This window comes from Mesoplodon densirostris, chromosome 9, assembly GCF_025265405.1.
Source record: "Mesoplodon densirostris isolate mMesDen1 chromosome 9, mMesDen1 primary haplotype, whole genome shotgun sequence".
Classification (NCBI taxonomy): Eukaryota; Metazoa; Chordata; class Mammalia; order Artiodactyla; family Ziphiidae; genus Mesoplodon; species Mesoplodon densirostris.
In genome coordinates, this window is record NC_082669.1 from 79,966,567 (window position 1) to 79,988,678 (window position 22,112).

Below are 22,112 nucleotides of genomic sequence, written 5' to 3' on the forward strand. Positions count from 1 at the left end.
CATTGATGTTAATAGTATTTTGATTAGTTTAGCCAAAAAATATACTTTTATATGAAATATACAGACAAAACCAGGCAAAAAAGTGTCCTTAATATATTATCCCTATGAATTTTTGGAAGAATAATTGGGAAAGTTTTAACATTGACTAGGTATTGGAGAATCTTAGGGGATTACTATTAATGTTTTATTTGTGTTTCAGTTATGTTTCTAATAAGTCCTTATCGTATAGAAATACATGCTGAACTGTTGGCTGATTAAATTATATAACTTCTGGAATTAGCTTCAAAATATTCCAGTGGTAGTGCTGGGGTAGGGCTAGTAGTAGTTGGTGAAAATATAGATGAAAAAACACTGCCTTCAAAAATCTAGGGGGTAAAAACTGGAGGTTCACGATACTATTCTTTGTTTGATTTCCCAACCCCAACTTGAAAATAAGAGTAATTATTTCACACCTCTTCCTAATCATTCAACTGAACCAGCATCTCAAACTTGGGTCACCAAAGTTCTCCTTTATCCATATTCTTTTAATACAAAAAGTTATGCACTCTACATCTGGCCAGTTCCACACCCACCAATAAGCCTACCTGTCCTCTCTTCTACTTTATAATGCAGCATTTGATTTCCTAAATACACTAGTACCACGTTCTATACCATTGTTTCATGCCTACACAACTTTGAAGGTATTGTCCCACCCTCTACTCCATGTGAATACTCTTTCTCTTGTTCCTTCAAAAGTGAGGTCAGGGGCTTCCCTGGTGGCGCAGTGGTTGAGAGTCTGCCTGCTAATGCAGGGGACACGGGTTTGAGCCCTGGTCTGGGAGGATCCCACATGCCGCGGAGCAACTGGGCCTGTGAGCCACAGCTACTGAGCCTGCGCGTCTGAAGCCTGTGCTCCGCAACAAGAGAGGCCGTGATAGTGAGAGGCCCGTGCACCACGATGAAGAGTAGCCCCCGCTTGCCACAGCTGGAGAAAGCCCTCGCACAGAAACGAAGACGCAACACAGCAATAATTAATTAATTAATTAATAAACTCCTACCCCCAACATCTTCAAAAAAAAAAAGTGAGGTCAGATACCACCTCTTCCAAAAACCTCTTTGATTTAGCTAAAACCTCAAAAAATTCGCTAGTTATGCATTCAATTCTCTTTCTGTTACAGCTCTACTTTGTACTTTTTAATTATTATACTTAATCGTACATTGCATTTTATCACTTTACACATATCTCACTGAAAGTATTTAAGATTTTATTGCATGTGTATAATGCATGGATGTTATTTCTAATTTCCCTAGTCCTGTTTATTCTCCCCTTCATCATTCTTACTTGTTTTTTATTCATATTATTTATACTGTTACAATGTATTTGTTAAGGCTGCCTTAAATTATTTTTTGTACATTTGGAGCATGCATAAATGAGCCAACAAATAATCTTCCTTACTAATCGTGAAACTCTTCAGGACACCTAATGTCTCTTGTTGACTTCTGTATACCCAGCAATAAAGCTGTGTTAAACCAAATTGAAAAAACAAAAAAATTCAAAAGAACAGTTAGTAATGGTTTACTATAGAAGGAAAAGGACAGTGAGGGACGATTTCTGGAATGATCCAGTTTAGAAAATGCTCTAAAATAAATTTCTAAAACTTTATTTTCCATTTTATATTTTTCTAATGTATAAAGTTGTTACTTTTTATTACATGAAACTGGATGTACATTATTGATCTGGAGCCTAATTATTATTTTTTTATTCATTCATTATAATTACATAGTATTCTTTTTGGTATTGTTGTTGTCTTGCCTTAAGAAAACAACTATTTAATTGTTATAATGGCTGGACCAAAGTACATATTACTCTATAGGTTTGTTTGTTGATAAATCTTAAGTTATCATGAAGATACATTTGTACACATGTTAATTCACAAACATATTTACAAAGCTAAGTAGAGTTTTCATCACAATTAAGTATTCTTTCATTTACCATGGTGAAATTAATAATCAACATATAAAAAGTAATGGGAAAGCTGAAGACATAATTCTGCTCTTAAGTGTTTTCATATAATTTCAATTCCCTTTAAATAATATTCCTGGATTATGAGCAATTATAACTGTGGGCTATACAATCTAAGCAACTTTATTAAAATTCATAAATTTTCAGAATAGGAGAAGGCCATATGCAAATATTTTTAATATAGTAGATGTTTATGGTAGCATTCAGTCTAAAATTCAGTAGAACTATTAGATCACATTTAGGGTGTTAAACTGTCACATACACACTTGTATAAATACCATTTGGAATAGGCAGAAACTTAGTTGTTTTAGGAAGGAATGGAGACATTACTATAATCCTCCTGCCCATGAAATTTACTTTAATACTAACAGTCTTTAACCTTGATTGTAAATAGAAGCAATAGGTGGGCTTTATCACCAGCAAGATCAAGGCGCCTTAGGACTAATACAGCTGAAGACTAATTCAAACATATGGGTCCATGAGCTGCCCCTTCCCTCCCTCACCACTACTGTATAGGCACTGTGCTGTGGCTTTCAGATCAGCAGTCAAGGGAATCAAAAATTCCAGTATAAGAAATCATTTGGCAAGTTCAAGTTTCTCTCTCAAAGCCTGCTTCCAACTCCTACAACACTGTCATGGAGGTAGTTATGGGTAAGACCAAGAAGGCTCCCCCTGAATGCCCTGCTTCTCTCCTAAACTGATAAGGAGTGGAATGTAATAAAAGTAATAAAGACAATCATAACATTTATTCCCAGCTTACTGTTGCCAGACACTCTGCTAAGTCCAAGTTTCAGTCAGATCCTTGTAATTAATTTGTGTGATTTCAGATTGCAAGGCTTTATCTGAATCTTTGTCTTTTGAATTACTCATAACTATTGCTTGGATTAAAATCCTGAAGCTGGACAATAAACGAAAAATAATTTGCTTTAATTTTCTTGAACAAAAGACAGTTTCAGACAGGGTAATATTCTTCTTCCACGTTAAATCTAAAACCTAAGCCAAGGGCTTCCCTGGTGGCGCAGTGGTTGAGAGTCCGCCTGCCAATGCAGGGGACACGGGTTCGTGCCCCGGGCCTGTAAGATCCCACATGCCACAGAGGGGCTTGGCCCGTGAGCCATGGCCGCTGAGCCTGTGCATCCGGAGCCTGTGCTCTGCAATGGGAGAGGCCACAACAGTGAGAGACCCACGTTCCGCAAAAAATAAAAAAAAAAAACCTAAGCCAAGACATTTGGAGAGTTAAAGCATTCTTTAATAATTTCTTTAAATGTTTATACCAGAGATGGGGTATGATTTTATAATCACAACTTCAGATGTGCAAAATTATTTTTTATTTCTCTATAACTTAACTTAGCTCATGGCCCTCCATTTTTACATAATTCTGTCATTTTAAGGTACACTCAGCCACTTTCAGTTGAAATTTGCCATTTCAAGATTATATTGTCCTTTCCCATGTTTCATGCCATCCCTCCTTGAGTGATCCACGAGGGAGGTTGGGAGAAGTTAACTTGTCCATCACTATCCTCCAACTTGCTCTAACTTGTACAGTTTGCATAGAGGCATTCATTTTTGGTACCCAATCCTACAGCATCCATGCCCTCCAGTCACCAGGGTCATGAATTCCCTTTTCATTAAATACTAATCAGAAACCCCTTCAGGTTCACTGGCAAATGGTCAGCTACTTCTGTGGTCCTTCCCCACCTCATGAGAGGTCTAGAACCTTTAATGTGATCTTCCATGTACCGTATAGAATCCAAGGGATTTTGAATGGCTAGCTAAGGCCAATCTAAAAAAAGTAAAAAGGAACAGGTAAACTTAATTGATAATACTCTGTTTTTAACTCATATATTCAAATAATAATAGAAAATCTACTTTAATTTCGGAAAGAAATTCCAGATCCAAAAAGCCTCAAGAAATCCCCAAGAAAGTTTGTTTTTAGTATATCTTTATTCCAGACTTAAGGATGACTTTTACATAGCTTAATAGACTTTTTTTTAAATTTATTTACTTTATTTATTTTTGGCTGCGTTGGGTCTTCGTTGCTGTGTGCAGGCTTTCTCTAGTTGTGGCGAGTGGCAGCTATTCTTCGTTGTGGTGTGCCAGCTTCTCTTCTGGTGGCTTCTCTTGTTGCGGAGCATGGGATCTAGGCACGTGGGCTTCAGTAGTTGTGGCACGCGGGCTTCAGTAGTTGTGGCTCACGCAGGCTCAGCAGTTGCGGCGCATGGGCTTAGTTGCTCCGCGGCATGTGGGATCTTCCCAGACCAGGGCTCGAACCCATGTCCCCTGCATTGGCAGGAGGATTCTTAACCACTGCACCACCAGGGAAGCCTGATAGACCTTTGTTTTAACACAGGATTTGGAGATTCATTTGAATCCCAATCACCCCTCCCCTCTACCCACCACCCACTTAAAAAAAAGAAAAAAATCCTGTAATGTTTTGATCTCGAGGTGGTATGGGCTACTAACACATGGATGCAGTCAAAATCTCAAGAGAGCATATTCTGAAGTCTTTATAAAGGCAATATGACAGCTAGGGATAAAATTCAGAAGTAATATTTATCAGGATTATAGTAACGTTACTGTGTGATGTCTGTCCAGTATATTTTACCAACTTAAACTTTTTGAAAGTAATTTTTATCTTATAATTGTATTTGTGCAGATTCATTTGATAAATTAAACTTCTTACAATTCTATTTATGCTAAATCTGAATATCAGTCCACTTCTCAGGCTAGTGCTGGATAACAAGCTAATATTGAGCAAGATACTATTCTATTATAGTTGACTTTAACAACAGAAGCAAGTTCTCTTTTCCCTTTTATAAAGTATAATTAAATTCATCTTCAATCTGTCTCCACACAAATATGAGCAGCACTGCTACTATATACACAGTGAACCACCTGTGTTAAAGGATCAGGATCTCAGGTATGCTATTTATTCTAAATATAATGCACTTCTTTGTCCAATAAGAGATCAGAGCATCATCCTGTTAATTCAACCTTAATGGAGATTTTATCCTACCAACATATGTAACCATTTAATTCTTTACCTTATTTTTACTGAGGTCAGAACAGCTTTACTAAGTGATCAAGTTTCTCTATGCTTTGGTCTACAATGTGGAAAAAAAAAAAAGATGGTCAAATGGCACACATCCAAAGCATTTTTAAATGTTGATAATTATGTTTTATAAACTGGATAATTTTATAAGTGAAAGGTCCTGTATTATTAAAACTTAGAACATATTTATCTAGGGGAGAAACATTTTTTGTTAAACCCATTAGACCGTATAAGTCAGCACAATATGTCTAAGTTTTTCTTAGCTAATCTGAAACAATTCAGCTGTGTCAGATGGAAAGGTCATAAAAGAGTTTCACATTCTGAGCGACAATGTGATTGGTAAATTAAAAAAGTGTTAAACTTACATTCACAATATGTTTTCACATTTATATTTTTGCCTTTTCATAACTCTTTTTTTTCCTGTTTCTTGTGTTTCATGATAAAATGCAGAATGGAAGGAAAAATATCCATGAATCACAAGCCATGTGTTCTACCCACACCATTAACTAGTTGTCAAATTTGAGATAAGCCTATTAACTTCTTGGAGCTTCATTTTTCTTTATGTTTCATTTAAAACATTAATAATATGCACACTCCTTTCCTTTCTTTAATATAATGTAATTGACATCTCATAGCTCCTCAATAAAAGGAAAGGACCATATTGAAGGAGTATCCTGCAGGCTTAGGTAAATGTTCAGACAGTTTCTGGACCTGGTATCTACATCACAATAGCACATAAATAATAATAATAAACCTGATTTAAATGATGAATTCAGTTCAGGAGAATGGTTCCTAACTTATGAAGATAGAACTTGTGTATCCCCAGAAACAATGATGGGATTCAGAAGATACCTGAATATTTACCTTAGACATAGCAAGAAATGGCTGTATCTTAATAAAATACTGTTGCTTCATATAATAGGGAGAAATTATAAAAGGCATATTTGAATACAAATAATTTGAGTTACATGGTATTTATACACTGGGCCATTTTTTTCAGCTATAAATCTAGGGGAAAAAATGTATTACCTGTACAAATTTGTGTTTGATGAAACTCTAATCCATCTTGTCTCTCTAATTGTAAAGGGAAACCTCCTCTCCTCTCAGCCAGAATAACATCAAAAAGAAGCAATGTCAAAGGATAGGCAAAAAGAAGCAATGTCAAAGGATAGGAGGAACAGCAGTGGAAATATCAGAATATTAGTTTTGGCTAAAGCATTATAGTAGAAAACAGTACATCTCAGGTGAGAATTAGATTGGGTAGAGCTTGAGAGTAAAGGATCTGTAAAAGGGCTTACACAGAACTTACTATGTGTCAGGCACCATTCTAAGCACTTTACATATATTAATCAATTCTCACACTCAATAAGATAGGTCGGATTACTACCCCCCACAAGGCACTGAGGCACAGAAGGGTTAAGAACTAGGCTTCAAAGCACAAAATTTTTAAATTGGTTACTCACCCCAAAACAACTACATCTATCCTTTCAGATGTTTTTCATTTTTTTCCTCTTGTACCCCCATAGTATCTGCTTAATTATTTACAATACAAAATTAATTTTTGTAAATCACTGTATTTTAATTTCGCCATATTTTACATATATATTCTTTATAGAATTTCAGCGCTATTTTCCAGCAAGTCTCAAGTCATTGTTCTACTGCAATCATATGGACTGGAGTCATTTTAATGAACCTCAATCTCTAACTTCTAAAATGGATACCACATTTGTAAGAATTTATGTTAAGAATCAGACTGGTGTAGAATGCTGTAATTAGGTGTATAATAAGAGCATCACAATTTGCAATGCATCCTACAGAGGAATAGCCGCCTACTACGATTTAACTAGGATTGGGCAAATGTGCAGCCCTCAGCGCCATTTATGAATTAATCAGGTGCACAAGCACCTCTTAGGAGCCTTCATACCGAGTGAGGAAACCTCCTAAGGGACATCATATTAAAACAGCCCTACAAAACTCATTAGTAGAAACTACATCTTCCTATTTTTAATTTAAATATATAATAGAAAAAGAAACAATCTCTTTCAATCTATCACTGGACTTGAATTAGGATCATTGTAATGCAGAAATTACTAAAGTTTTGTGTTTAGTTTCTGAATAAATGCATATTTTATGTCCATACAATTCCAAAACTAAAAGAAATATGAAAAAAAGCATTCTGATGTAGTTAATAATGTATCTAAAACACATACACCTTACAAACTTCCAAAGAGAGGCACACATAAATGCTTTTTCTATTTCATCCTGAAGGCAACATAAAATATATGTGGTTAAAATGATCCCCTTGCTTAATTCAAGCCAATGCCAACTTCATATGACTTATCTATAATGAGCTTTGAAATTGAACCAAAAATTAGGCAAAGTTGTAAAAAGTCACTATTTTCTTCTTTAGCTTAGCTACTAAAAAGTACTTTTTAGTGCTTTCAGGCAGAGCAGGTAATATAAAATTTCCAATACTGACTTCAACTTGAGACAAGGATACACTTTAGGAGTTATTAGCACTCTGCAAAGTGTGTTAAGTCTGACATTCATGATGTCTCCGTTATTAAATAGATACTGGTACGTACTGATTTTCTTATAAAACTTAATAATGATAATGACCTTTCCTTTAGGAATTGGGTTTCCACGTTAAAAACACAGGTAGATATATAGAATTTGATACCAGATACAGACTGTAGCAGACTGCTGAGTTTTTATAGAGAGAAGTTGAAATGCATTTCTCACCTTGGGCTTTGAATACTGGTGTGCCATCATGGCCATCAAATGTATATATTTCAGTTCATAGTGAATATAATTAGTGTTACACTCAATTTATTACCTGATTCACTGTCCTTATGCCCCACTGCATCATTCTACTGTAGTGATTTGCACATCAGAAAATCCTATTAAAGGAAGAGCAGCTGATGGTACACATTTTTTCCATGTCATTTTGCTCTACTTAAAAAGTAGTATTCAGCCAAATTTTTATGACCACACAGAAGCTAGTAGCTTATAGAGATGATGCTACAATCCTTAACTTTATTCATAATCCAAGATTAAGGTTTATCCCAATATGATGTAATTAGGGATTCAATGATCCAATTAGTATTGTTTGTTTTCCTCCAAAGTCTGAAATTCTCATAAGCAAAAATTAATCACATTATTAATATTTCATTCAATATTCAAATGTGTGAAATAGCCATTAATGGCTAACTTTTTTTTTTTTGGCCCTGAGGCAGTAAGTTGCTTTATGATAAGTTAAGTTGTATGTTCGTCAAGGGCCAAAGAAGGGAAATCAATTACAAAATAATGTTTGTACATATCAAGGATAAAGAAAATTTAACTGTCTGTTTGCACTCAAAAACACTTTCTCAGTATTAAAAATTTTAGGTTCTTCTCTAAGCCTGTAATATTGGCTTGCGCTATATAACTTGTATTTTACCTTAGCTCCAATCACTTGTACAAGTTGAATTTTATATAATTAGCAATTAGCAATCAACAATAAGACTCCCTTGGGCTTCCCTGGTGGCGCAGCGGTTGAGAATCTGCCTGCCGATGCAGGGGACTCAGGTTCGTGCCCCGGTCCGGGAAGATCCCACATGCCGCGGAGAGGCTGGGCCCGTGAGCTATGACTGCTGAGCCTGCGCATCCGGAGCCTGTGCTCCGCAATGGGAGAGGCCACAACAGTGAGAGGCCCGCGTACCGCAAAAAAAAAAAAAAAAAAAAAAAAAACAATAAGACTCCCAGGCATCAATTGTTTAAGTCTTTTACAAGGGTATGAAAATTCAGCCCAACTAGAGTTGAGTCCAACTCAAATTCTGGCTCTTGTTTTAGCTACCCATTTTAATTCCCACAATCTTTTGAACCATCTGTTCAAACGTTTTTGAGTCCCATTAGTGTGTTTGTGCAGGTATTCTGCACAGCATGAAATGCTATGTAGATAATAAGCTATAATTTGTATGCCCATTCCTTTTGTAGATGCTAGGATCATTCTCTTATCACTGGTGAAATTCACACTCAAATATATTTTTAACACTGTGTTGACTCAGTCTTAATTAGTTTGCACATGGAGTGCCTTACTCAACTGACAAGAAAATATGAAAGTTAAAAATTATTTTTCTTTTCATATAGGCCATAATGATAGATTGAGATGGAAAGGCATTTAACTGTAGGAATATTGTTAGAAGACATGTCTAAAGTGAGACATTGGGATCACCTGGAAAATAAAGACTAAAACGTGTTTTCATCTTGCCCAGTAAGGGCTCAACCACGTGGGGCTTTGAGAGAGCCATGGGAGTAAGTGAGTGTGCAGTGGACAAGAATCCTTGGTTTTTAGCATTTGCTGAAGACTAATAAGCTGTGTTACCTTGAAAGTGAACCATTACCAACTCTGAGCATCAGTTTCCTCATCTATACAAGAAGGCTTTAATCAAAATCGGGAATTTTTAAACTTTCACCCTTAGAAACTCTGGAGTCTATGGCATAATTCAGAAGCCTCTGAGAGATGTAACCAAATGTAGCATGGGCAAAGATCCAGGCCTTCTGCCCCATTCAATGACATCAATTTGCTTTCTATTTTGAGGTTCCCATGATTTCATTTGAAAAAAATTTAAAAGGTGTGGGAGTGGTAATGCTGTTAGAAAATCAAAACGACTGTTTCTACATGATCTTGAGTTTCATTCAGTTTTAAAATGCCATACATTTTTTAACATTGGAATAACCATCTCTTATCTAAAGAGTTATAAATCCTCTTACCTAGTTATTTATTTACTGAAACAAACACTTAGATGGTGACTTCTATGTGCCTGGTTCGATTCTGACTACCTCATAAATAATAACTCATTTACTCTTGTTAAGACAGATATCATATAATGATCCCTATTTTGCAAATGAGGAAAACAAAGGCACAGAGAGGTTATCTGTCCAAGGTCACAGGGATAGCAACTGGTAGAACTAGGACTTGGACCCAGGCTGTTGGCTCTAGAATCCATTGGGCTTAATCCCTACATTGCTCTGCCTCTCATATATTTCAAATGTATTAGTGATATACTAGTGATACAAATGTGGACTGATTAATATCCTTTAACAAGCCTATAATGTTCAGATATATGAGAGCTTTTTATCTCTTCCCAACACTGTTAAAATTTGACTTTTCCAATGTAAAATAATGTAACATGGCCTTTGTGGAACTGTCAACTACAAGAATATAACCATCATTAAGGTTTGATGCTCTCATGGTCAGATTAACATAAATGAGTAAATATTCATATTATGTATATGAATCACTTTTAGAGAAGATTATATTGGGGAAAATATTGGTATATTGCTTGAAAATAAACCTTGAGGTTTAACACTTCCAAATTCGTTAGCAAATGAAAATAGAGAAACATCTAATTCTACTGTTTTAAAAAAAAACTAGAGATAGACTATAGGAAGCTTATTTTAAGAGGCCCTTTTAAATTGTGAATCTGAGACATAATATCCTTTAGTGTACATTGCCAATTATTTTTAACAATAGAGGTATCCTCAATTGTGATATTAATAAATGTTAGGAGAATATATTCACACAGTGTCCTTTATCACTTTTTTCACAAACTTGTAAGTTTTTTGACACACTGTGGCAAAATGTAATCTTAGAAATTTAGGATTAATGAATTTATTATCCATTAATGTTTTTTCACTGAAGCAATCCATAAAATATACTGAGTTTGGTTAAGTGAGGAGAGTACATAAACTTTCACTTAGTTTGCAACTTGGTACAGCAACTCTTGACTGTCTAGGATTATCTTCATAGATGGACATAGAGATGTGGAAAGGAAGATGTGAATAACTCTAGTGAGTAAGGTAGAAATATTAAAATATTGGTTATGACTAGATGTTCATTATTGATGATTTAAGTATCCATACTATACCTACTTTGCTATTGCTAAAGAACAGCAAGAATTTTCTATATCATCTATATTGGTGACTATTCATACAATAGTGAAGAGATAGGTGATCTTAGAAGGGAGCATGTTAATACACATTTTGTAATTTTCTTACACTGTTATCGTTAAGTTGTTAAGCTTTACTTAATTATTCTGACACTTCAGAAAACCCTTCTACTTCATCTTCATAAAGAACGTTCTTAAGTTAACACACAACACATTTAAAAAATCAACTTAATAAGGAGAACACACACCATCAAAGCATTTGACAAGAATATTATATTTTAAAGTCTCTACTAAAAAGATAGCCTCTTATCTCCAGATCTTTCTTCCAGGATTATTTGTTTCAATTATTTACCTATTCATTAATTCTTTTATTCATTTCCATCTTTTCCCCAAGAGGCTTCAAGACTCTTTTACAAAAAGAATAAATCAAACAAAAATAATATAGTAGAAATAAAAGGAGGAAACCAGGGCTAAAAACAGGAAAGCAAGCATTCCAACCTCAAGGATTAATACTGCTGCTGTAATTGAGCATAAAGCCTGCATTAAGTTTCCTGGCAGGCAAGGTAAAAAATACAAAGCAGCAAGTTACAAATCTCTCAGAGAAAAGAAAACATAGCTACGATTTGCTCCTGAAAAACAAAGCTTTTCCTAGCAGCAAACTTTGAGAAAAATGATTCATGGGAGGCAGTGTTTTGCAAACTGTAGGTCAGCCCATGAAATAATGTCACTGGATCCTGACCAACATTTAAAATGCAATAGTCAATTTTTGTTATTTACAGTAGTTATATTCTATACAGTACCTGCAAACGCTGAATTAGTAAATACCGATTCACTGCCACTGGAGAAATTCAGCATTAAGTACCTGTCTGGCCACATTTTTGTAAACCTATCAATACATAAACTTATTTTATGTTTGTTTCTGTTTAAAAGACACCTTATTTACTACATATTGTTGATTCATTAACACTGAATTCATAGCACTATAACTCATGCCTGAACAAAGTTTATCCAACACACATATTTTCTCAGTAAGGCACACCACAGCCCTCCTGTGCTTAGAAGCACTAGACAGAGCTTCAGCACTATGCTGGTGGCATTTAAAACAGCAAAATCACCAACGAAAAGCACAAAAGTGTGAAAAACTTTTACAGTATGAGAGTTAAAACAAGAAAGCAGTGCATTTCACCATGTGTGACCTCAGCTGGTATGTGCCTATCTGGTTACTCAAACTTTTCACCATGCTGCACGTACACATAGCTACAAAGGACTGTGAAAGGACTATAAGTGTTGAGTTTGGTCTTAACAAACAAACTTTAGGGTTTAGGCAAATCTGCAAATACAGAATCTACCAATAATGAAGACTGACTCTATACTGGAAGTGAATGGAGAGGAATAAAATAGGAAAAAAGTATTAGTGCTCATCTCAAGCAGTCAGGATAAATATTATTTCATGAAAGATTTTTCAGAGCTAATATATATATTGATATAGATGTACACATAAAAATCCATATTAATAGATATACCAAATCACAATGAAAAAATCCTTACTATCAATTTTTTTATGTTTAGAAATCATTGGAATAGAGGATACAGTGATGCAATGAATAATTCAATAGGAAAATTTGAAACTTAATTCATTGACTAGTTATTTCTGAGGAGTTTTTACTTGTAAAGACCCTATGGAAACACTTCAAGAATCCACAGGAGAATTAATGATGGCCTCTTCTAAGGCAGTAACCGTGAAAATGAAAAGAACAAGGCTGATGTGAGACCACTGATAAAATGGGAGAATTCTTGTTGACTGCATGTAAAGTGGAGGAAGAGTGAAGAAGAAACAGGGATCATTTAGAAAGGGAACTCCAAACTACCTGAGAAGAGTGGTTCCATTTTTGAAGAACGAAAACACATAAGTGAAAGATTTTTTTCATTTTTTGTTTGTTTGTTTAAGGAAATAATATTAATAAAATGAAAGAAATGAAGTAGAAGATTAAGAAAGGATTAAAAAATATAGCTAAAATCTTTTGATTTCTTTCACTCTCTCCTAAAAGTGCAAATAAGAATTAATAAATAATGTAACTTTAAAAAATATTCTAAATATTCTAATGGAAAACATTATTGCTATAACATGTCTGGCATGTTGCAAAGACCCAAAGAGATGTGAGCTACCTGTAAAGTCACGTACCAACCGTGTCAGGTGAGGGTGGAGGGATGCTATATCACAAAAAGAAAAAAAAAATCATGTCAGGATTTAAAAGAAGAAAATAAAAATAGTATTTCTCTTTTTTAGCTCAGAAGTGACATACCAGAGGAATGGTGAGAAAACTACAGAAATAAAATGATAATACCTAAGGCAATGAAAATCAAGTTGCAGTTATATGGGGAAGTACCAATGAATCTCCCATCTGTCCAAGGTCAAATCACACTGCTGCCTTCTTCAGAATACCCCAAGGTGTTTTCCAAGATTTTTAGAAGTTAAGTCTTCAGTGTAAGAAATTCTACCTCAATCAATTCATTTTTCTTCCTTTCTTTTCTTTTTTTCATTCCTTCCTTCTTTTCTTCCTTCCTCTAAGACCAATTTGCTAACAGAAAATATTCTAAGGACAACATGTTGCTTTTCAATGTCTAAATACCCTGTATGTGTTATATCATCATCCCATAACACATTTTGAATCTGCTACGGTTGACAGGAGTAAAGGTTCTTACTGTTTATTATTTTCCTTCAGCTATTGAGATTTTTGTCTCACTAGGTGTCCCTGGGCTTTTGTGTCTAACTCACGTCAAAAAAGCAAAACACACTCCCTCTGGCCACCAAAACCATATTGATGACAAATATCCAAAAGCTATAATCATAGTTCTCCTGTTAAGACTTCAATACATTTTGAGATGTAAATATCAATCTCATGTAGTTTCAGTTTACAAGGCTCTCAAAATTTGTTAGAGTTTTGGTTTCAATAAAACACACCCAAAACATTTTTTGTATAACAGTACTAATATTAATTCTGTGTTTAAAACTAAATTATGAAACTGTTATTAATTAAGAGCTAATGAATATAAAAAGGTGCTATGAGGATAATAATTAAGATTTTAAATGTTTTCTCTTGGGATAAAGAATTTTATCAAATAAGGTAAACACACAAAAATTCTAGGCCTTCGTGGGATTCTCTATGCTTGTGAATTTTTGAGTGATTAAAAAGACAGCAATTTGTTCACTAGCTTATGATAATTTAAGAAAACACAGATATAAACTCACTTTAAACATTTCAAAGTCTGCATTTCATGACATACTGAATCATAATAACAATATCCCTTGTCCTTACCTTTTGTAACTTTTATTATTAATCTTCACTGAGTTATTGAAAACAAAAGGTCTTATTTTTGTATGTCTAAAGAAAACCTATTGTTTTAATTCCACAGTAGAAGTATACTCAAATATCATACCTCACTTTGTTGAAAATTCAGTAAAGCAAAAGGGAATTTAAACATAAATAAAACATCCTTCAATACGAAACGGGAATTCTATTTTTCATTTTTTCCTGTGCTCAGTGTCAGTCCTAACCAGTACTCAACTCCCTCCTCGCCCTGACCCCAACCTCCTGCCCTCATCTCTTAGTACCTAAGATTGGCTTTGTCTGTTCTTAAAATTGAAATAGCACCTTAACATTATTAGACAGATTTATTTAATAAAAACCACATTATTTCTAAATGGCATTCACCCTCTCAGAAGTTTAAATAATCTGCCAGAAATTTACCCCAGCACTGACCTTGTTTTCTTTAGTAGAGTACAAGCTTTTAATAAAACACTCTGACAGTCAACAGCAAAAAGCTGTTTGTCTCACCTTAATATATAATAACAAGGATAAGTATCGTGGTTCTTTATATGGACATATTTATATAAGCACACAGACGTGGGGGTTATTGGTTAGTACAAAAACGCATATTCCAAATGCTCCTTACATTCAAATCCAGCTAGTTATGGTTTGTTTTGATCTTTGAAAATGTGTTTGAAAGTTCTGTGGGCTTACTTCACGTATTATATCCAGTTAAACTTTAATACAAACTGACTTTTCCCCTCTACATAGTTACTCTCCGACTGCTGTCAGTCAGCAGGAGCTCTGCATACACAGACTCATGTTAACAGTGGCCTCCAGAAGGATGTGATTTCTAGCCTATTCAGTCTCCTACAGAAAAGCTCAGATTGTATTTCAAACCAAAATAAAAGTTTCTCTGGAGGTGATTCTTTATTCCCCACCTTTACTACCTACTAGCACAAGTAATCAATCAAAAGGGAAATGGATATTCAACTTTAGATTTGTAACCAATGTGAATGTTCCAACAAAGAGTATGTATGCTTGTATTCCAGAGAAATCTGGGAATAGGTGAGTGGGCACTTATGAAATCTCCTTCAAAGAAATCCTATGAAAGAAAGAGATGGTTTTAACATTTTTCCCTACAGTGAATGGATTATCTAACATCTAAGTTTCTCCTGGGCATATGTTTAGTTCATGAACTTTATTATATCTGATGTCAAGGTGGCTTAAAATGGTTTTGCATTCTTGCCCACTTGCTGAAGGCCTACCAACCTTTCAAGAATCAGCACAAACAACATTTTACTTTGAAACTTTCACTGAACTGATCCCACAAGCACATTTAGGTATTCTTCTGTAATTCTCTGTTTTCAGAGCAGTGCTTCCTAAACTTCAATATTTAACTTTGTGCACAGCATCCAGTATCTATCTTTGAATATACTGGGCAAGTAAAAATAGAACTGTTCGCTAATTATTTTAAAATGAAAATCTCCGCTCAGTGAAATCTAGGTTCTATCTTATGCCACCCCTCCTTGAATCTTCCTTAACCACCCAAGCCAAAACAGCTTCTTTCTTCTGTGAGTTCTGTTACATGTCCAACTCATTGGTTGTCCCCACTAATCTGTATCACATGCAGTTCTCCAGGACCTCATATTTTCTACCAAAAACAATGAAAATTTCTGAAAGATAGGGAGAGTCCAGCACAGCCCAGGGCCTAGTCCGTTGTGAGAGTCGTCCAAAATTTCTTAAGTAAATTCTAGCTATCCTGGCCTGACACTAGAAGGCTTTAAATTTCTTCAAACTTATTCTGGTGTCACACTAAAGTCTGTATCATCCTGGAATACTAGTGACCAGCCAAGTACGTCAATGACCAAAACACCCTTCATGCAGGTGAAAATCTTCTTTCCCACTCACATCATCTCTAAAAAATAATAATGTCACTATAATGTTCTTTCTAAAAGGTGCTTCCAATGTGATACCTAAGGTACGCTCTGCTTCTAGATGTCAAAAGTTTAACAAACTAGCCAAAACTTTAAAACAGAATAACAGGAAAATATAGGTTGTGGTTTATTTTGGAGGAATTGCTATTAGCCTGACTACAAGGCTAATCTTCAAACATGACTCTAAAGAAAAGGTCAGCAGCCTGAACTCAAACAGAAATGGTTGTTAATAGATGAATGCAATGATGAGGGCCCTCGTGGGTGGGTCAGCTCAGTGACTTCTGACCACCTCAGAAGCACAAGCTGTGAAAACACAAGCATTCCTTCATTTCACTTATCATTTGGATCCTAAGCTCCGATTCACTTTTTTCAAAACTTATTTTGGAGCCAACAGCGATTGGTAAGTGAAAGGCTACCTGGGGCTGATTGTCAGCAGCAGCAGGGTCCCGCATGGAGGAGAATTATCGCTCTTGTTCACAAGAGCATGTTTATAATACATCTGAAATTGCCTGGCAGAGGGTCTTTGAGGAGACTGCAGAGCAAGAGTGGAAAGAGAGAAGAATATGGATTGAAAAAGACACTCTAGTGATTTAGAAAGTTCTTTGGGGAAATATTTTCCCTCTCTATTCAGTCTTTTCCATACTTTATCAACTCAATTTTATTTAGTATCTGTGTATGATGTTTAATACTTGCTTTCTAATTTTTTTTCTATCCAAATAACTGTGTGCAAGGTCTAGATAGTTCTTAGCAGCAGATCACAAACTTTGCATTTAATACTCATTTAGTCACCTAAGAATAACTTGCCTCAGACATCTGGACTTCAGTGGGCAGCCCTCAGTAAGACACTGTCCGACCAGGCCTGAGGAGTGAAACAGAGTAGTAGGCTCACACAGACCTGGGTTGCTGTTCCTCAACTACTAACTGTGTGATGCTGGAAAGTACACTTACCTTCTACTGAGTTTGAGTGGTAGAACCGGAAAAGGACTTGGGAGGGATGGGTGTGACAGGAAATTAAAATGCAGGTACCACAAATTACATTTCAGAACTACTTGTAAAATCTTCTCACCAAAGAGCATCTTCACAATAGACAGATTTTCAATTCTTATGATGTGGACACGTACAAATGATTCTGTAGGAAAATCCAGTGGTTTTACTTAACAAAAGTGAAGATTACATATCATTTAACGTATCATCACAAAGCTCTTTCTATTTGAAGGGGCCAAAGTCTAGACATAACTTGTAACACCACTGAATTCTATGCCTGAGAACAAAGAGTAATTTCTGCTCAGCAATCCTCAGTGGGTATGTAAATGAATGCTGCTGAAATATTCAGAAGCTGATACCAATACAAAGTGAAGTGTAATAAGCTAAATGTGCCATTGCTTTCCCCTCCTACTAATTACTTGCTTTAGGCTTTTTTCACCAATATTTTGTCTCCTTGCCTTTTCTGTTCAGACTGAATGGACACCTAACTATGTAGGATCACTACAATTTCTTAACACAACTTTGAAGCACTGTCATTATTTTACTGGCTTGGTTGCTGCCCTGGCTGTGAACACTTAGCAGAGTTGGTTGAAGTGCAAAACGGCCAAAGTCACAATTTGTATGGGCTAAATTACTCTTCGTTCTATGGAAACAGATATCACTTAGACAACAGGGAAAACGTTCATCGGTTAAAAGAAACATCAAAACCAGTGCACCTCAGAAGGTATGGTCAGCTAAAGGCTAACAGGTAACTGCTGCTTTCCTAAAAATTTTGAGGACACAAAATAAACTTGAATGGTCTCAAGTCGTCAATGCAATGAAGTTTGGTGGTGTTTTCACTCTGCATGAAACAATTCTTTCCATTGTTAATTTCATCCAATCTACCTCCATCCCAGTTTCCTCAGGACTCAGACTTACTGATTAAACTTAAAGGCAAATCCAAAGGATGTTTACCATGCTTATTCAGAGAAAGCCTCTCCTTTTGGACAAAAAGGCCTTGTGTCTAGCTAAAGCTCACTAGCTAGCTTTCCCTTCCTTCAGAACAAGTTCTGTACTGAGAGGCTCTTCAGGCTCTCTTGAAAATTGGTTCCTTATAGACCCACTCCTCCAACATTAATTTAAGAGTCGTAAATCCAGAGCTTGATTCAGCGTATGCTCGAGCCATACCTGGAGCCGCCAATCATTAACCATATGAATAAATGAGAATAGGTTTCCTGTTACTTATTTGATAGGGTTCCAATATGATTTTATATCAAAATAACCTTTTTTTGAATGACTCCCACTCCATAAAAATGATGACAGCAGACGTGGACATGGAGATGCATGAAAAGCCCAGAGCTGCCACCCCAACTCATCCTTCCCATCACAACCACCTCCCCTTTGATTCAAGGAAAACAACTAAAAACTGGACTAAATCATTCTACTCAGAGAGTCTCACTCTCTAAATTATGCATGAGTGGCAGGAATTATGAAAAGTAAAAGAATAAATGAAATTTGGGGAAGTACCTAAATATTATTAATTTATAAATCGTATTACTGATGAAGCAATATGGAATAAGAGAATTTTACAAATATCATTAATAAACATTGCACCTTGAACACTTACTATGTTTGCAACTGTGCTAAGTACATTCCATACTTTTTCTCATTTAATTCTCACAACTAATAATTGATAGGTGCTATTATTATCTTCATTTTATAGCAGAGAAAAGTGAGTCTCAGTAAGGTTAAATAATTAACCCAAAGTCAACCAAACAGTAAATGGAATAGCTAGAACTTGGATACAAGTCTCTATCCAACTCCAAAGATTCTTACTCTATTCTTTATTGCCATTTTCATTCATTCCTTTATTCCTTCAAAATATGTTTACTGAACATCACCTAGGTGAAGGGTTTTGGAGTTGATGTTATGATATATCTCAGAAACTATAATGATAGCTCTTATCTTTAAAGAATTTATAGTTACTTACAGGGCATACAGTCTTCAAAGGACTCAGTTTGTAAGAGGTATATGTAAATAATTATATAGTTATCCTGGGTTGCATAATAACTTAATTTTTCTCTGCTTTCTACATATGAACACATTGGAAGAGATCTGGAAGGACTGACAAAGACCTCCACCCCCAAAATTATCATTCTGAGCATAGGTGTAAAGGGCAAGCAGTGGGGGACCGATCCAGAACCAAATTGTGTGTGCCTTGAGTGGCTGGAGAAGTGCTCAATAATTTACGGAGCAGCCTCGATTTCTGAGAAAGGGACTCACTATTTAATAACTCTAGCTAAAATAGAAAATAATTCAGACTTAGTCTATTCTATCTTTGTGAAAACATTTGTGGGAATGATCTAGAAGACAGGATGGTATCAGAGAAAGAACATAACTGTGGAATCAAAAAAAATCTGTGTTTGAATCCTGGCTGATCCATGTTCTAGACAAAATGCTTAAATTCTCTGAAGCTGTTCTCACATCAGTAAACTAGAGATTATAATAATGGCATCCATCTTAAAGGATTGTTGTAAAACAATCAAGAAACACTTTACATGAGGGAGATACCCAGTATGTATTACAGCTTTTAGCACTGCTCAATCTCATGTCCTTTTATTTTCAGGAATATTGTATATGTAGGTAGGTGTCCTTGTCTTCCCTCCCTACTGCAGATGAATTCCTCCTAAAACTACATACTTGGTCAATGAAAGAACTTTTTCATGATAAGAATAAAACAATTAAACAATTAATTATAGTATACATGAGGTATTATTCTCACCTGATAGACTATTCAAACTCAAACTCAACTCCAAAACACTGGATTATCACTTTCAGAAAATAGACTTTCTTATCTTTTCTTCTTCTATCTTTTAAAACCAAGCTTATTGAGGTATAATTTAACATACAGTAGGATTTGTCTTTTTTTAGTGTAAGTTCTATGACTTTTGACAAACACATATAGTCATATAACCACCAAAATCAAAATACAAACTGTGTCATCACCCCGAAATTTCCTCATGCCTATTTGTGGTCCATCTCTCACAATGCCTAAAGCCCCTGGCAATTCTGATTTGGTGCCTATAGTTCTACCTTCTCAGAATGTCAAAACAGAACGATTACATATTACGAAGTAGTCTTCCGAATTTGGCTTCTTTCACTAAGCGTAATGCACTGAGATTCATCCATTCACTGCATGTACCAGTAGTTGTTCTCTTTTTATTTTATGGTATTTCACTGTATAAATGCATCCGAGTTTGTCTTGTTGAAGAACATTTTGATTTACACTTTGGGGCAATTATGAATAAAGCCACTACAAACTCTGCCAAACTGCCTTCCATAGTAGCTGTACAATTTTGCATTTGCACCAGTAATGTGTAAGAATTTCAATTGTGTCACATCTTCAACAGCACTTTTTAAAAATAGGCATTCTAATAGGTGCATAGTGGTATCTCATGATGGTTTTAACTTGTATTTCACAAATGACACCCAATTTAAGTTTGAATGGTCAGCAACCCTGCCTCACCTGTTGTTTAATGTTTTTCATAACACAACTTTATGCTGTAGACAAAATAAGTCCCCTGCCACTTCAGTAAACAAAGCTCGCTGCTGCCATCAAGCCCTCAGCCACTGCAGCCACCCCCAACAGTGCACCCTGAGGGGAATCAGGATGGAGAAAAGCAGGATACTGGCCCTAGGTAGTTAAGGTGCACATCAACAGAATGATTTCTATAAACCCACACTTGTATCTTCCCATACATAGAAAAGCACTAAAATCATTAACCTGAGATGTTTTTTGTGATTAGCAGTAATCTTTTGATGTCTGACTACATTTTGTGTTTTGCGGGGGTTTTTGTATGTTTTTGGGGTGTTTGTTTTTTGGGGGGTCTTTTTTTTTTCAGCACAAACTCCTACATATCTTGGTTCCTCCCTTACCATTTTGGAACAGTCCCTCAGAGCTATCTGAGAGGCTGCCATTCTGGGCTATAGTCCTTAATTAGGTCCCTGAATAAAACATTATTCTCATCTTTCAGGCTGTGCATTTTTTTTCAGTTGACAATGCCTTCCCATAATTTAAGGTAATGGGAAATATATTAAGATAATGTAAACCTTTGTAAGATAAACAATATCCCACTGCAGTACTCAACTGCACCTCAACATTTGTATGTACAGCTTGTACCCTAAAACTTTACATTTCTATATTGTTCTGTAGTTTTCCTCTGATTTTTTAAAATCTGGGAACATTGTATTTATCAACTAGACTTGAGTCTTCAAAAAGACAGTGAGTTAATGATCTCTGTCCTAACTTATTATTATTTTTAAATATGGAACACTTCACAGATTTGTGTGTCACCTTGCTCAGGGGCCATGCTAATCTCTCTATGGTTCCAATTTTAGTATATGTGCCACTGAAGCAAGCACCATCTTAAACTTACATTATACTAAGAGCCTTATTCCACAAAGGCTTGTGGAGTGAATTGAGAGCATTTAAGTCACAATTCTGTCCTGCCCTTCTCCAAGTTAAATGTCACCACTTGCTGAGGGTCAACACTGAACAGAAGACAGAGAAGGAAGTGTTAAGAGCATGAGAACATTTGAGAGCTTAAGTGGGGATTGGTTAGCACTCTAAAGAAAGTTGAAGAGAAAATGCAAAGTGAAGTATTATACAATGTAAATAAAGAAGTACAGGCAAAAGTAAGAAGAAAATAAACAAAGGGAATACTGAAAATATAAGTAAAGGAAATAATTCATCATATAAGAGGGTAGGACTGAAGATCAGGAATATGCCAAAAATTATCATATATGAATACATCTATTTTATTGATAATATTTATTCTCTTGGTCTATAAGTTAAATCAACCCTCCTGACAGATGTAGGATGAAGAATGAGTGATATATTACTTGCTATATTTCTGGGGA

The 22,112-nt window shown here is 35.5% G+C and overlaps 1 non-coding gene across 1 annotated transcript; it reads right to left on the reverse strand.

The window, feature by feature from the left end:
- Positions 1–21,511: 21,511 nt before the first annotated feature.
- LOC132496550 (U6 spliceosomal RNA) lies at positions 21,512–21,614 on the reverse strand. Its single transcript, XR_009533449.1, has one exon. It is a non-coding gene; the product is annotated as a U6 spliceosomal RNA (small nuclear RNA).
- Between the last annotated feature and the right edge of the window lie 498 nt (positions 21,615–22,112).